The sequence below is a fragment of the Palaemon carinicauda genome, chromosome 25, assembly GCF_036898095.1.
Source record: "Palaemon carinicauda isolate YSFRI2023 chromosome 25, ASM3689809v2, whole genome shotgun sequence".
NCBI lineage: Eukaryota > Metazoa > Arthropoda > Malacostraca > Decapoda > Palaemonidae > Palaemon > Palaemon carinicauda.
The window spans coordinates 2,632,543-2,648,979 of NC_090749.1; the positions used below are offsets into that span (position 1 = coordinate 2,632,543).

The 16,437-nt window shown below is 50.6% G+C and overlaps 1 protein-coding gene and 1 pseudogene across 1 annotated transcript in view; both read right to left on the reverse strand.

The window, feature by feature from the left end:
- Positions 1–15,078, reverse strand: part of LOC137619201 (zinc finger protein 528-like) — a 92,134-nt gene extending 77,056 nt beyond the window's left edge. The window contains exons 1-2 of the mRNA XM_068349385.1: positions 14,975–15,078; positions 14,566–14,612 (exon numbers count right to left, since the gene is read on the reverse strand). The gene's annotated coding sequence lies outside the window, so the exon portion shown is untranslated. The remainder of the gene's footprint in view (positions 1–14,565; positions 14,613–14,974) is intronic.
- LOC137619331 (5S ribosomal RNA) lies at positions 2,722–2,840 on the reverse strand (annotated as a pseudogene).
- Positions 15,079–16,437: the final 1,359 nt, after the last annotated feature.

Here is a 16,437-nt window from a genome sequence, read left to right on the forward strand (position 1 = left end):
ACTGCTTCACTTCACTTAGAGGTAGGACTTGTCTTGGGGGACAGGGCTGGCGGGCAAATATGTGTAAATAGCTAAGGTTTGTATGGTTAGGAAAAATACAAATTATCTCCGAATTTGTCATTTGTTCCGTAACCGAAATACAAACCACGCTATTTACATTGGGTGACTTACCCCTTAGGAAGGGTGGAAAGTCCCCAGCCATACTGGCTTTGGCTTTACCCGGGGACTCAGAATCCGAGTGAGTCGCACTCGAGAAAAGGAGTCCCTGCACCTCACAAGTTCCTTTCTCCGCAAGGAAACGTGTGGCCTACATAAGCTTGTGTGTGAAGGAAGAAGTGTGACCCGTCCTAGGCAGTTGACCTGGAGTTCCGGAAGGAACTCTGGGTTAGGACGTTCCCAATACCACCTCGTCAGGGTATGGGGGACGTGACAGTATTGACTCAATACTCGGAACACAAGGAAGCATGGTTTACCTGCAGAGGTTTGAGGTCAGCTATGCAGAGACCAGGATGCTGCTTCCCAGTAGAGGGGACGATGAAGAAAGAAGTAAGGGCCAGACATACTTCTTTCGTTCATGCAGACTAAAACCTGATAACAATGCCCTCAACCTTCTGCTACCTATCCAAAAAGGAGCCTGAGGTTAGACCAGCTGTTGTGTAGCCACCACAGAGCGATAGAAACGTATCGAAACTCCTGTGGGTCACGCCCTGCAGGAAGCGGGCTGCGAAGGTCACTAGACGCTTCTAGACTCCAGCTTGTAGCACCTGCGTCACAGAGTAGTACTACTCGAAGGCGAGGGACGTTGCGATGAATCCGACCTCGTGTTGTAGGACGACGTGACGGGGGAGGGTCTGGATTCAGGTCGAGATGAATGTCCTTAAGACCGAGCTGAAGAGGTATACTGGTGACTCTCCCCTGTGTCCTTCTTGTGCTCCCAACCCGGCTGCACATGAGGACAAACTGCAACTGTTCCCAATGATAACCCCTCGATTCCTTTACTGGCAAGAAGGAGAAGGTTTGGGTCATCTGATACAGAATGGTGACTCGAAATCTTGAATGAATTGGACCGAAGGGCCGGGACCCCAAGATTCGGAGTCTAGCAAACAACTCAGGAGCAAACCTGAACGTTGCCTTCCACTATTCCTTAGAAAGGGCGGAGTCGTACGAGACCAAGAAGATTGCTTACACTGGCTGAGGCCAGAGTGAGCAGGAGCACCGTCCCTCAAGACAGAATACGATCAGAGGCCTGACGTAATGGTTCTTGAAAGGATCTCTTAAGGGAGTAAAAAGTCCGAACCATGCTCCATGGAGGAGGTCTCACTCCGACTGGGGGCAGGGACGTTCGCGGCTTCGCATGAGCGAGGAAAGGTCCAGCGGGAAGGAAAAAGTTTATTCCTTTCACCCTAAAGGCCAGGGAAAGGCTGAGCGACAGGCTTCACTGCCAAGAGCGGAAAGGAGTTTCCTCCCGCCGAAAAGCAATAAGTTTGTTATTGCTGGAAAAGAGGCCTCAAGGGAAGAGGTATCTCTCCCACGACACCAACCACAGAAGACTCTCCGCTTCGCCTGGTAGACTCCTGCGAATGACTATCGCAGATGACGCGACCTCCGCCCCGCGACTGTAGCGGAGTGTCTCTTCTTGAGGAGGAGGCGTAGTGTCTCCAGGCGTGAAGCCGAAGCGATGCCCCGGCTCGTGAAAGATGTTGTAGTGTGGTTGTTTGAGTAGCCTGTGCCGTGGGAGAAACTCTCCCGGGAGTTCCGTCAGGGGGAGCAGAGGGTCCGGAAACCGTTCCGCGTATAGTCCCAGTGGAACTCTCAGGGCCATTAAAAAGGTTGACAGACAACCTGGTCTTGTTGAGACCCATTCTCAACAGACAACAATGGTGGGAAGACGCAGGCGTCGATGTTGTCCCACCATCACCGGAATGCATTTTGCCAAAGAGTCTTGGGGTCTGAGACTGGGGGGAAGAACAGCGGAAGCTTGAAGTTCCAAGCTGTCGCGATCAGGTCCCCCAGGCCAGGACTTGCTAGTTACTAAAGGCCAAAGACCCCCAGGTACCCTCTATCTGCGAGGCTCTGCTCAGATAGTCGGAGAGAACATTCCTCTGCCCGAAATGAGCGAGCCGATAGTGGTATTGAGAGGATCTCAAATCATCTCAGTATCTCTACTGCAAGATGCGAAGGTATGAAAATGCGTCCCTTGCTGGTTGGAATACGCCAGTACCATGAATTCGTCGCGCACGGAGCGACTCGGCAGGAGCTGTAGGATCTGTAGAGGGGCCAGACTACGGCCCCTAAGCCTGCCTGAATGATGGAGAGGTATCCTTCAGGTCCTGACCATAGGCCTGAACCGGAACATGCCCCCCCCCCCCCCCTTTTCTTTGACGAGTCCGAGAACAGCATCAAAAATGTGGGGAGAGGACGAGAATATCCACTCCCATCAAGAGGTTCCATAGGTCAACACCCATTGCAGGTCTAAATGTTCCGCTGGTCCCATTGGAGCCAGAAAGTCCGGTTAATCGTTGCTTTGATACCACCGGAACTTGGGCCGCCCCACAGGGAACTTATCCTGAGGCGACCGTTCGGGACTTTAGACGGGTTAATGAGGAAAAGAGACCTAGGAAACGTTCCAAGGTAGGGCTGAAAGCTCTGCTTGCCTGAGAACAGGTACTGCGACTCTCCTCAGCCTTGCCACAGTCAACTGAAGGGAAGGCTCGGAGGAGGAGGCAACAGCATCTGGCGTCCCCAGGCGGTCACCCATCCAAGTACCGACCAGACCCGACGTTGCTTAACCTCGCTGGACGGACGAGAAGCGGTGTTTCCAACGTGGTAAGGCCGTTGACTCAATATCATGGCTGGATACACCAGATGTTGAGGCAGAAGTAGAGAAGGCTCCTAGCAAATTACCATGATCCCTCACCCCTGGTAAGGATATGGAAGCTTGTCCCAGCGTTGAAGAAGGTCGAACCCGAGCCTACCGGAGTTGACCAGACCTCCAAAAGGCGAAGGAGGCGGAAGCCTGCTCCTAAGCGGCCATGAGGAAAGCAGGGAGAGTTCTCTGGGGAAAAACCTGCGATGCCACGGCAGGATCGCCACACTGCATCTTAAGTCTAGGCTGAATTCCAAGAGCTTCTTGGAAGATGGATGGAATGGAAACTGGAAGTACCCGTCCTTCCGATCCAGAGCCTAAGGAGTCCTGCCGCCTCGTTACCAGTCTGATCGATTCTGCTGTTCCACGCCGGACGAAGTTTTTTCGAAAACTTGATCAGAGCTGAGAGGTCGACGACGGAATTCCCGTCTCAGATGCTTTCCTATGAGAAAGGATCGACTGAAGAAGCCGGGGAGTGAAGCCATCGACGACCCTATGGAGGACCTTCTCCTAAGACATGGATCATTCTACCCAACGGGCAAAACTCTTGCCGACCCCATGGCATAGAGGTTCAGTGACACTGAATTCGTTGACAGAGACGGAGAGATGGTGAGAGCGAGGCGCGATATCCTTGGCTGATCACGGAGATCGTGCAGGAATTGGCATCAGGAAGCTGTTATCCGGATGAGTAACCTTAGGCATCCTCCCAGCGTGAGACCTGCAAGGGGGGGTTGCTAATCCGAGAGTTTGTGAACTCTGCCGCTCCTTCTAGGATTATGCCCCCCCGGGAGAGCCTCCCGTGCCACCTGTCCCTGACAGGAGGGGACCGCTATTGGACACCTTGTCTTAACTGCCGTAGCCGGTCCGATAACTTAAGCCAACGAGGCTGAAAGAAGAGGCGCTGGAGGCCTGCAGGGTCTGGAAGAAAGCGCCTTGGAGGAGTGAAAACGGAAGTCGACTTCCTCCGCACAACCGCTGTCTATGTCTCTGTCCTTGGGCACAAACAAGCTCCTCCCAAGGATGGAAGAGTGTCTGAGCTTAACGACATCCACGGATGAAACCCCGAGAGGAAGCCCTCGGTCACTGCGTTTAGATGGTCCTACATCGAGCTTGCCAGCAAGTTCGAAACTTGGCGACGAAACGCCAAGGTGCTTGAGCCCGAGAAGAGGAAAGTACCCATGATCTTCCTGGAGCTTCCTTGTACAAAACCTCGGGTCGCAACCGAGGAGGGAAAGGACCTGGTAAGCCCCTTCCACGAGATGGAGAAGAGGAAGGGCTAAACCAGTCACCCCTTGCCCGACGGAAAAATCTCGAACGGAAAGCTCCCTGGCAAGACCCTTCCAGGGAATGACGAGGAAGGGCTAACCCAGGTTCTGGAAAGAAGAATGTTGCTCAGACCTCCCTGAAGATTCTTCCTGCTCCTGCATGTGCCATGCTCTACGTTTACGGGGTGAAGACCGTGTTCTGGAAATATGCTCCAGAAGACTCGCCAGGCTAGCCAGGTTGCGAAACCCCGACGGGAATCGCGGTCGCAATCGCCCTGGCGCTCGCGCGCGAGCGTGATAGGAAGGGCGAGAGCTGGTGGTCGGAATCCGAAAGTTTACAGGTGAGCGATGACCCGTAGACGAGCAATGGATACTGCAGGAATCGAGCCGACGTTCGCGCGACGGAACACCGTCGGTTCGCGCGACGGAACACCGTCGGTTCGCGCGACGGAACACCGTCGGTTCGCGCGACGGAACACCGTCGGTTCGCGCGACGGAACACCGTCGGTTCGCGCGACGGAACACCGTCGGTTCGCGCGACGGAACACCGCTCCAATGTTCGCCCGCGCGCGAATCAACGGTATTCCATCGCGCGCGGGCGAACATTGGAGCGCATGCGCGCGGGCACGTGGTCGCGCGGTAGTGCGGGTACGTGGGCGTGTGGTCACGCAGGCACGTGGGCGCGCGGGTGAGAGCAGGCGGGTGATGGCGCGTTGACGAGCGATGGCGCGTCTTGGCGAGCGATGGCCCGTAGGCGAGTGAAGGCGCGTCGGCAAGCGATGGAGCGTCGGCAAGAGATGGCGCGTTGGCAAGCGACGGCGCATTGGCGAGCGGTGGTGCATTAACAAAACGCTAGCGCGCAGGCGCGTAGGCAATCGCTAAGGCGTAAGAGACTAGGGATGGTAGCGTGCATCGCACTAAACAGAAGGCGCGCAGGTGCATCAGGAAGGTGAGCGCTGAAATGAGCTGTCAATCAGGCGATCCTGGACGGTCAGGAAAAACCGTTGGCACCCATAGGTGCGTGGTAGAAAAGGGCGCGCAGATGTGCGCTGGCGATTGAAGAAAGCTGGCGCACAGAAGGACAGAGGTAAAGGTGAGCGCTGGCGAGCAGGAGGAGATCCACGGCAAGACTCAGCTACCGGAGATCGTGGTCCACAGCAGGCGAGTGCTAGATCGCTACTGATGGTGTCCAGGGGACCTGACACGCGTGGCAGATCGATGGCGATCGTTGACGTGCAGGAGATCGCTGACGAGCAGGCGAACGTTGACGCGTCTGTGATCGCTGGCGAGCTGGTGATCGCTGGCGAGCAGAAGGCCACGCGTGGAATCCTGTGCGTAGAAGAAGAGACCTTGTCCAAGACCTGAACCGAAGTTTTAGATTGCGCGGGCGAACGTGGGCGCGTATCAGGAACCAACAGAAACAGCGGCGACGATCATCAGGAAGGCGCTGACGAGCAAGAGAGCGCCTGTGCGCTAACACTGAGAAGGAGAGCGCCAGTGCGCTAACACTGAGCAAGAGAGAACACTGCAGAAGGGCGCACAGGGGAACCCTGACACGCAAGGGAAGCACCCCCGTGGGAGGCAACCCTTTGCCCTTTGCCCCGAAGGGACCGTTGTCCGTCGGAAGACCGTTGTCCGTCGGAAGACCGTAGTCCGTCGGAAGACCGTAGTCCGTCGGAAGACCGTAGTCCGTCAGAAGACCGTTGTCCGTCGGAAGACGAGGTCAGACTGCTGTCCATCTGAACCAGGGGCAGAAGGACAAGAAGAAGGAGCTGCAGGCTGCATACGGAGATTCAAAAAGGCGCCTTCCAGCACCCTTATAGGGAGATGGGAGGCCCTTACGACGTAGCGGACGGTGAGCCTTACGGCGAAGGCGGCCAACAGCAACAACAGCAGAAGAGTCCTCCCAAGAGGAGTCTCTATGAGTGTACTCTCTCGCGAACGAAAGAGAAACAATTCGTAGAAGAGACGGGTCAGCCAGTGACCTGAAAAGAGCAATCCTCCTTAGAAAGGGCGGAGTCGTACGAGACCAAGAAGATTGCTTACACACTGGCTGCGGCCAGAGTGAGCAGAAGACCCAAGACGGAATACGATCAGAGGCCTGACGTAAAGGGTCTTGAGAAGATCTCTTAAGGGACTAAAAAGTCCGAGCCATGCGCCATGTTGGAGGTCTCACTCCGACTAGGGCAGGGACGTTCGCAGCTTCGCATGAGCGAGGAAAGGTCCAGCGGGAAGGAAAAAGTTATTCCTTTCAGCCTGAAAGTCAGGGAAAGGCTGAGCGACAGGCTTCATTGCCGAGAGCGGAAAGGAGTTTCCCCCCGCCGAAAGGCAATAAGTTCGTTATTGCTGGAGAAGAGGCCTCAAGGGAAGAGGTATATCTCCCACGACACCAACCACAGAAGACTCTCCACTTCGCCTGGAAGACCCCTGCGAATGACTATCGCAGATGACGCGACCTCCGTCCCGCGACTGTAGCAGGTTGTCTCTTCTTGAGGAGAAGGCATAGAGTCTCCAGGCATGAAGCCGAAGCGACGCCCCGGCTCGTGAAAGATGTTGCAGTGTGGTTGTTTGAGTAGCCTGTGCCGTGGGAGAAGCTCTCCCGGGAGTTCCGTCAGGGGAAGCAGAGGGTCTGAAAACCGTTCTGCGGATAGTCCCAGTGGAGCTCTCAGGGCCATTAAAAAGGTTGCCAGACAATCTGGTCTTGTTGAGACCCATTCTCAACAGACAACAAAGAAGGGAAGACGCAGGCGTCGATGTTATCCCACCATCACCGGAAAGCATCTTGCCAGAGTCTCGGGGTCTGAGACTGGGGGGAAGAACCACGGAAGCTTGAGGTTCCAAGCTGTCCCGATCAGGTCCCCCAGGCCAGGACTTGCTGGTTACTCAAGGCCAAAGACCCCCAGGTACACTCTCTCTACGAGGCTCTGCTCGGATAGTCGGAGAGAACATTCCTCTGCCCGGAATGAGAGAGCCGATGGTGGTATTGAGAGGATCTCAAATCATCTCAGTATCTCTACTGCAAGATGCGAAGGTATGAAAATGCGTCCCTTGCTGGTTAGAACACGCCAGTACCATGAAGTCGACGCGCACGGAGCGACTCGGCAGGAGCTGTAGGATCTGTAGAGGGGCCAGACTACGGCCCCTAAGCCTGCCTGAATGATGGAGAGGTATCCTTCAGGTCCTGACCATTGGCATGGACCGGAACAAGCTTCCCCCCCCCCCCCCTTTTCTTTGACGAGTCCGAGAACAGCATAAAAAAAGTGGGGAAAGGACGAGAATATCCACTTCCATCAAGAGGTTCCATAGGTCAACACCCATTGCAGGTCTAATCGTTCCGCTGGTCCCATTGGAGCCACAAAGTCCGGTTAATCGTTGCTTTGAAACCACCGGAACTTGGGCCGCCCCACAGGGAACTTATCCTGAGGCGACCGTTCGGAACTTTAGACGGGTCAATGAGGAAAAGAGACCTAGGAAACGTTCCAAGGTAGGGCTGAAAGCTCTGCTTGACTGAGAACAGGTACTGCAACTCTCCTCAGCCTTGCCACAGTCAACTGAAGGGAAGGCTCGGAGGAGGCGGCAACAGAATCTGGCATTCCCAGGCGGTCACCCATCCAAGTACCGACCAGACCCGACGTTGCTTAACCTCGCTGGACGGACGAGAAGCGGGGTTTCCGTGGTAAGGCCGTTGACTCAATATCATGGCTAGATACTCCAGATGTTGAAGAAGGAGAAGAAAAGGCTCCTAGCAAAATACCATGAACCCCCACTCATGGTAAGGATCCGGAAGCTTGTCCCGGCGCTGAAGAAGGTCGAACCCGAGCCTACCGAAGTTGACCAGACTTCCAAAAGGCGAAGGAGGCGGAAGCCTGCACCTGAGCGGCCATGAGGAAAGCAGGGAGAGTTCTCTGGGGAAAAACCTGCGATGCCACGGCGGGATCACCACACTGCATCTTAAGCAGGAATACCTGTAGTCTAGGCTGAATTCCACGAGTTTCCTGGAAGATGGATGGAATGGAAACTGAAAGTACCCGTCCTTCCGATCCAGGGCCTAAGGAGTCCTGTCGCCTCGTTACCAGTCTGATCGATTCTGCTGTTCCACGCTGGACGAAGTTTGTTCGACAAACTTGATCAGAGCTGAGAGGTCGACTACGGAATTCCCGTCTCAGATACTTCCTTACGAGAAAGGATCGACTGAAGAAGCCGGGGGGTGAAGCCGTCGACGATCCTATGGAGGACCTTCTCCTAAGGCATGGATCATTCTGCCCAAACGGGCAAACTCTTGCCGACCCTATGGCATAAAGGTTCAGAGACACTGAATTCGCTGACAGAGACGGCAGGCGCGATATACTTGGCTGATCACGGAGATTGTGCAGGAATGGGCATCGGGAAGCTGCCATCCGGATGAGTAACCTTAGGCATCTTCCCAGCATGAAACCTGGAAGGGGGGGGTGCCAATCCTAGAGTTCGTGAACTCTGCCGCTCCCTCTAGGACTAAGCCCCCCAGGGAGAGCCTCCCGTGCCACCTGTTCCTGACAGCAGGGAACTGCTATTGAACACCTTGTCTCAGTTGCCGTAGCCGGTCCGATAACTTAGGCCGACGTGGCTGAAAAAAAGAGGCGCTGGAGGCCTGCAGGGTCTGGAAGAAAGCGCCTTGGAGGAGTGAAAACGGAAGTCGACTTCCTCCGCACAACCCCTGTCTATGTCTCTGTCCTTGGGCACAAACAAACTCTTCCCAAGGATGGAAGGGTGTCTGAGGTTGTCGACATCCACGGATGAGACACCCGAAAGGAAGCCCTCGGTCATTGCGTCCAGATGGTCCAACATCGAGCTTGCCCGCAAGTTCGAAACTTGACGACGAAACGCCAGGGTGCTTGAGCCCGAGAGGAGGAAAGTACTCATGACCTTCCTGTAGCTTCCTTGAACAAAACCTCGGGTCGCAACCGAGGAGGGAAAGGACCTGGTAAGCCCCTTTCAGGAGATGGAGAAGAGGAAGGGGTAAACCAGTCACCCCTTGGCCGATGGAGAAATCTCGAACGGAAAGCCCCCTGGCAAACAATTTCCAGGGAATGACGGGGAAGGGCTAACCCAGGTTCTAGAAAGAAGAATGTTGCTCAAATCTCCCTGAAGATTCTTCCTGCTCTTGCATGTGCCATGCTCTGCGTTTACGGGGTGAGGCCGTGTTCTGGAAATATGCTCCAGAAGACTCGCCAGGCTGGCCATGCTGCGAAACCCCAACGGGAATCGCGGTCACAATCGCCCTGGCGCTCGCGCGATGGTAAATCAATGGTTTGTGCGTAGGCGAACGTGGAAGCGCCCATGCGCAGGCACGCAGGAACGCAAACGAAGGTGTGCAAAGGAGCACAGAAGGAGGGCGAGCGAGGTAGGAAGGGCGAGCGAGGTAGGAAGGGCGAGCGAGGTAGGAAGGGCGAGAGCTGGTGGTCGGCGAGCGATAACCCATAGGCGAGCAATGGATACTGCAAGAATTAAGCCAACGTTCGCGCGATGAAACACCGTAGGTTCGCGCGACAGAACACCGTCGGTTCGCGCGACGGAACACCGTCGGTCCGCGCGACGGAACACCGTCGGTCCGCGCGACGGAACACCGTCGGTCCGCGCGACGGAACACCGTCGGTCCGCGCGACGGAACACCGTCGGTCCGCGCGACGGAACACCGTCGGTCCGCGCGACGGTACACCGTCGGACCGCGCGACGGAACACCGTCGGACCGCGCGACGGAACACCGTCCGTCCGCGCGACGGAACACCGTCCGTCCGCGCGACGGAACACCGTCCGTCCGCGCAATGGAATACCGTTGGTTCGCGCGCGGGCGAACATTGGAGAGCATGTGCGCGGTCGCGCATGAGCGTAGACGTGCAGGCACGTGGGCATGCGGTCGCGCGGGCACGTGGGCGTGTGGACGCGCAGGCACGTGGGCGCGCGGGTGAGCGCAGGCGGTCGGGAGACCGATGACGCGTAGGCTGGCGATGGCGCGTTGACGAGCGTTGGCGCGTTCTGGCGAGCGATAGCGCGTTCTGGCGAGCGATAGCGCGTAGGAGAGTGAAGGCGCGTTGGCAAGCGATGGCCCTTCGGCAAGCGATGGCCCTTCGGCAAGCGATGGCCCTTCGGCAAGCGATGGCGCGTCGGCGGGGCGTTGGCGAGCGGTGGTGCGTTAACAAAACGCTAGCGTGCAGGTGAAGAATCGCGCAGGCGCGTAGGCGATTGCCAACGCGAGAGACTAGTGATGGTTAGCGTGCATCGCGCTAACAGAAGGCGCACAGGTGCATCAGGAAGGTGAGCGCTGAAGCAAGCTGTTAATCAGGCGATCCTGGACGGTCAGAAAACCGTTGGCGCCCATTGGTGCGTGGTAGAAAAGGGCGCGCAGATGTGCGCTGGCGATTGAAGAAAGCTGGCGCACAGAAGATCAGAAGTAAAGGTGAGCGCTGGCGAGCAGGAGGAAGATCTACGGCAAGACTCAGCTACCGGAGATCGTGGTCCACAGCAGGCGAGCGCTAGATCGCTACTGATGGTGTTCAGGGGAACTGACATGCGTGGCAGATCGATGGTGATCGTTGACGCGTAGGAGATCGCTGACGAGCAGGTGAATGTTGACGCGTTTATGGTCGCTGGCGAGCAGAAGGCAACGCGTGGAAGTCTGTGCGTAGAAGAAGAGTCCTTGTCCAAGACCTAAACCGAAGTTCTAGATCACGAGGGCGAATGTGGGCGCACAGGGCGCGTAACAGGAACCAACAGGAACAGCAGAGATGATCATCATGAGAGCGCTGACGAACAGGAGAGCGCTGACGAACAGGAGAGCGCTGGCGAACAGGAGAGCGCTAGCGATCAGGAAAGCGCTGATGAGCAGGAGAGCGCCTGTGCGCTAACACTGAGCAGGAGCAGGAGAGCGCCTGTGCGCTAACATTGAGCAGGAGAGAACACAGCAGAAGGGCGCGCAGGGGAACCCTGACACGCAAGGGAAGAACCCCCGTGGGAGGCAACCCTTAGCCCCAAAGGGATCGTTGTCTGTCGGGAGACTGATGTCCGTCGGAAGACCGTTGTCTGTCCGCCGGGAGACTGATGTCCGTCGGAAGACCGTTGTCCGTCGGGAAGACCGTTGCCCGTTGGAAGACGCGGTCAGACTGCTGTCCATCTACACCAGGGGCGGAAAATCAAGAAGAAGGAGTTGTAGGCTGCATACGGAGAAGCAAAAAGGCGCCTCTTAGCACCCTTATAGGGAGATGAGAGGCCCTTACGACGAGGCGGACGGTGGGCCTTACGGCGAGGGAGGCCAACAGCAACAACAGCAGAAGAGTCCTCCGAAGAGGAGTCTCTATGAGTGTACTCTCTCGCGAACGAAAGAGAAACACTTCGTAGAAGAGACTGGTCAGCCAGTGACCTAACAGGAGCAATCCTCCGAAGAGGGGCTCCTGCAGTTGCCCAGCCCCTTGAGCAAAACTGCAGGTGCGACCTCTCAGCACCAAGAGCATAGTCGCACGAAAAAAAGGCAAGAGAAGAACCCCCCAAAGGGAAAAAACTCAAGGCTGGACAGGAAAAATCTTCCCTCGGAAGGAAAGTTACCCACCCAAGGAGGTGAGCCTCCTGAGTGTTCTAAAATAAACTGGAGAGCTGTCAATCGTCACGGGAGTACTTCCAGAAGAAGGAGACACGCCCCTGACAAAAATCCATAGGGGAGGCAGCAACAGCCGAATCCCCAGGCCTCAACAAGACAGCTCACACCGTTGCCATATTACAGAAACGAACTAGATCGGTAACTGTAAAAAAAAAATCATTAGAACACATTCATTCCCCTGGGAAGGCTCCGAAGAGGAATCCCGAGGGAAAGGAACACAAGAATTACACAACAGGCACGTGCCCTCACAACCACTTACACTCACGGAAGGAGAGCTGTAACCAACACAGAATTATAACAATTATAATTATGTAACTATGTAATTATGTAATTTAAAAATGAATGAACACTAAAGAAAGAACGAAAACACCGAAAGGAATCGTTCTACAAAGCTGAAAAATCAACAAATACAATTAGATTCATAAACTAATTGAGACAAAACGTACGGCGTAGCAACCCCCCCACACGGGAAGGAAGCTACAAAAGGTGTAGTAACGTAGTAAAAGGGTGAACTACCTCAAGAGAGAGAGAGCAAGACCGAAGTCAAACTCGATCGCGACCCATGAAATTACACCATGGTGGCCTAAACTGCCGAGGGCTCCACGGAGATATCGTACACTACACCCACAAGCACAAACTCTGAAAATGAAACTTACTGATTTCTATACTCAAATATATACATAAACATGAGAAAATGTTTACATATATATATTGAGTAAAAGAAAAGTAAGTGATTAAGTAAAGACAAAACAAACAATGGCTGCCAAGCGAGGACAAAGACAGAGACGTCTGTCCATGTCCGAGCCAAAAGTGAAGTGGAGCATTCACCGGTGTGTGAGGGGGGGGAGGGCTAGCTAGCTACCACTCCCCTACCCCCCCCCCCCCCCCCCGCTAACTAGCGCAGGGGTATTACACCCTCGTTAAATTCTAATGGCTCGCCATTTCAGCTACGCTAAAAGGTAAACCCAATGTAAATAGCGTGGTTTGTATTTCAGTTACGGAACAAACAAGAATTACACAACAAGCACGTGCCCTCAAAACCACTTACACTCACGAAAGGAGAGCTGTAACCAACACAGAATTATAACAATTACAGTATAACTATGTAATTATGTAATTTAAAAATTAATGAACACTAGAGAAAGAACGAAAACCCCGAAAGGAATCGTTCTACAAAACTGAAAAATCAACAAATACAATTAGATTCATAAACTAATTGAGACAAAACGTACGGCGTAGCAACCCCACCCACATGGGAAGGAAGCTACTCAGACGTAGTAAAAGTAACGTAGTAAAAGGGTGAACGACCTCAAAGAGAGAGAGAGAGAAAGACCGAAGTCAAACTCGATCACGACCCATGAAATTACACCATGGTGACCTAACTGCCGAGGGCTCCACGGAGATATCGTACACTACACACACAAGCACAAACTCTGAAAAGGAAACTTACTGATTTCTATACTCAAATACTGTATATACATAAACACGAAAAAATGTTTACATATATATTGAGTAAAAGAAAAGTAAGTGATTAAGTAAAGACAAAACAAACAATGGCTGCCAAGCGAGGACAAAGACAGAGACATCTGTCCATTGTCCGAGCCAAAAGTGAAGTGAAGCAGTTCATCGGTGTGTGAGGGGGGGAGGGCTAGCTAGATACCACTCCCCTACCCCCCTGCTAACTAGCGCGGGGGTAATACACCCTAGTTAAATTCTAATGGCTTGCCATTTCAGCTACGCTAAAAGGTAAACCCAATGTAAATAGCGTGGTTTGTATTTCGGTTATGGAACAAACCAATTGTAAAGTCCCTTCAACAACACTGCAAGACCAACTGTACAAACTAAAATAAAAGCAAAGATTAAAATGACAGATAAGGGTGCCAAGTACAGTTGTACTCTCCGACAGCCTTAATCAAACTGAAGGTTGTTCTACCTATCAGGTAGGCGAAGCGTCCTCGCCACTTGAGACCAAAAATGTCTACCTTGTTAAAAGTCTAACGGACATCTCAACTTTGCCGACATTATGTTCCTATCAAAGGTCGACAGTTTGTGTTACGTGTAGGATCAAAGCCACATTTGAAAGGCAGTAAGAGTATGTGCATACTGCATCAAACCAAATTTAAAAGTGGTAGTGTAGCAATAAAGACTGACAGATGAGGGGGTCTCCTCCGCCACCCGCCTGTAGTCATAACTACTATTAAAGAATGATGGTTCACATTCGAGTAAGAATTCTCTAACCTAACATAGAATACAGTCCTTACTCATGAGGAATTGAAGCTCTAACCTTACTTAACCTGACCCAGGATACCTTCTTATTCTACAAATATCGTAGAATCTTTGAGCGGTGCATGGGTAAATATACACCAAGCTACACAAGCTTAAATTTATTTTTTAAACAAACAACATTTGCTTCGCATTTTTTTCCATAGGTGTGAAGTTAAACTCATTCTGCCCACACAACTATAGTAAACATTTAATGGCTGATGCTTCACCTCAATTAGAATTTAACATTGTCATCATGAATCGCCATTCAAACCAGATTAAAACAAATGGCACCCAAGTTCCCTTACTTATTGAGGCATCTACATATTTTGATAAATACAGTTAATGATTATAAAATCTGGATGATTTGTAGATTGGCGGACAAAGGCTAGGTCAGGTAGTGTTTTGTTTTATCAAAGATATCTGTTAATCAAAGGTGGTTGCCCCCAAAAATTTTACTTACATCACTGTGTCAGATCTTGGATATATAAATACATATAAAAATATAGATACTGTTATGTGCTTTAACACAATCTTATACTTACCAATCAACTGCCATCCATTCAACTTTTCCGAGATGTGCTTTGTTGTCCTGTAAGGAAAAAAATCCTTTACTTAATATTTAATAAATAATGAGATCTAATATAGAGCAAAAATTAAGGGGGGAGCTCCAGGACAAGGGAAGTGAGGGCACACCAATATTGGTTATGGGTTATGAGTATATTCAGCAGCATAACAAGGTTTCGGCGGCATACTTTAGACTTAAATAAGATGTGCGTACTAATAATGTGAAGTAATACAAGTAATATAAGTGTCCCTTGATGGGAGAGAATACTTTAGTATCGATGGGGAAGACTTGCGATCAAAAGTAACTGGCGGAACTTACTTGAATATGTCACTTCTTCAAACTCCCTATTGTTGTTATAACAGTTAAAACACTTAACGTATACTTACAGCTTCGGTGACAATGTTCGGCTAAAGATTTGTCCGATTAACAACTGCTAAATTGCGAACTACGAATGACAAAATCCAAAATTGTTGTTTGAATGACAAAAACAAAACGCGGGGAACAAAAACAAACATTGGGAGGCGTTTAGTTTTAATATTTTCCCATTCCCATTTCTTTTATCTCTTTCATACGTTATATCTGTATATAGATTTAAATTACTTATTTTTCGTTCTCCATTTATTTTACTAATTCTTACAGACAATAAATCCAGTTTAGTTGTGTATTGTGTATTAAATATATTTTTTTCACAAACTAATTTTATAAGAAACCTCTCCCGTTGTGTTCAAATGAGTTCGCAATTAGTATGAAAACACTTAACACGATCAACAAACATTAGGGGTCGTTTAGGTTGACCATATTTCTATTATTTTTTTTTATCTCTTTCATAGATGATGTGTCCATATAAATATTAGAATCATCTTAAATTTTATTTCTTGTGTTATAATAATAATTATTGACAATAAAATCACTTTAGTCGTATAATAAGATAATATATTTTGATACATAACGATTTTTTTATAAGAAACCTCTCTCCTTTCATTTAAATGAGTTCGTAAATGATACGTAAACACTTGACTGTTGATCAGGATTTAAAAAAAGACATTAGTCATTTAGTTTTACTATTTTATCTATTTATCTTATCTCTTCTATACATTATTGATATATATATATATATATACAGATTGGATTTGCTTTATTTTTATCTCTATTTATCATAATCTTCATAGGCAATAAGACCAATTTATTTGTGCAATAAAATTTTTTTGATTACGAACTAATTTTTTAAAGAAACCTCTCCAGTTGCTTTCAAATTTTGCAAATGTTTCTATTTGGTCACTCAGCAAAATAAGTTTGCGGGCACTTTATCCTTTTATGATATGTGCAAAGCGCCTCAACTTATTCTTATTATTGTAAATAGGCTTGTTTTGCATGTAGCCTACCATTAATAAATTAATGTTGAAATTCTCAATCTCTACTTTTATCCCATTCTACCATGAAATCAGATAGGACAACACCTTCCCATCATCAGTTTTGGCAACCTATTGTGGTCAGTTTGGACTTTTTAAATTCTTCTTTCATGTGCATTGCCGTATTCCTAAATGCGACCAGATCCCTGCTAGGATCTTGCAACATACCTATACTTATGTCTCGTTTTCTCAATTGTCCCAATTTTGAGCATGAAAATAAACGTTCAGTAGCATCTTCTTCATCTTTGCACAGATTATCTGCATATTTTCCCCTGAAATTTACTTTTGAATCGCTGTTTAGTTTGATAATATTTCTTTTATGTCTTCCATACAATATTAGTCTATATAAAGATTGTTAGCTTAAATTTTTTATCGTTAACTTGAGATAATAATTCTTATTGATAATAAAATCACCTTGAATGGCCAGACAGTATTACATT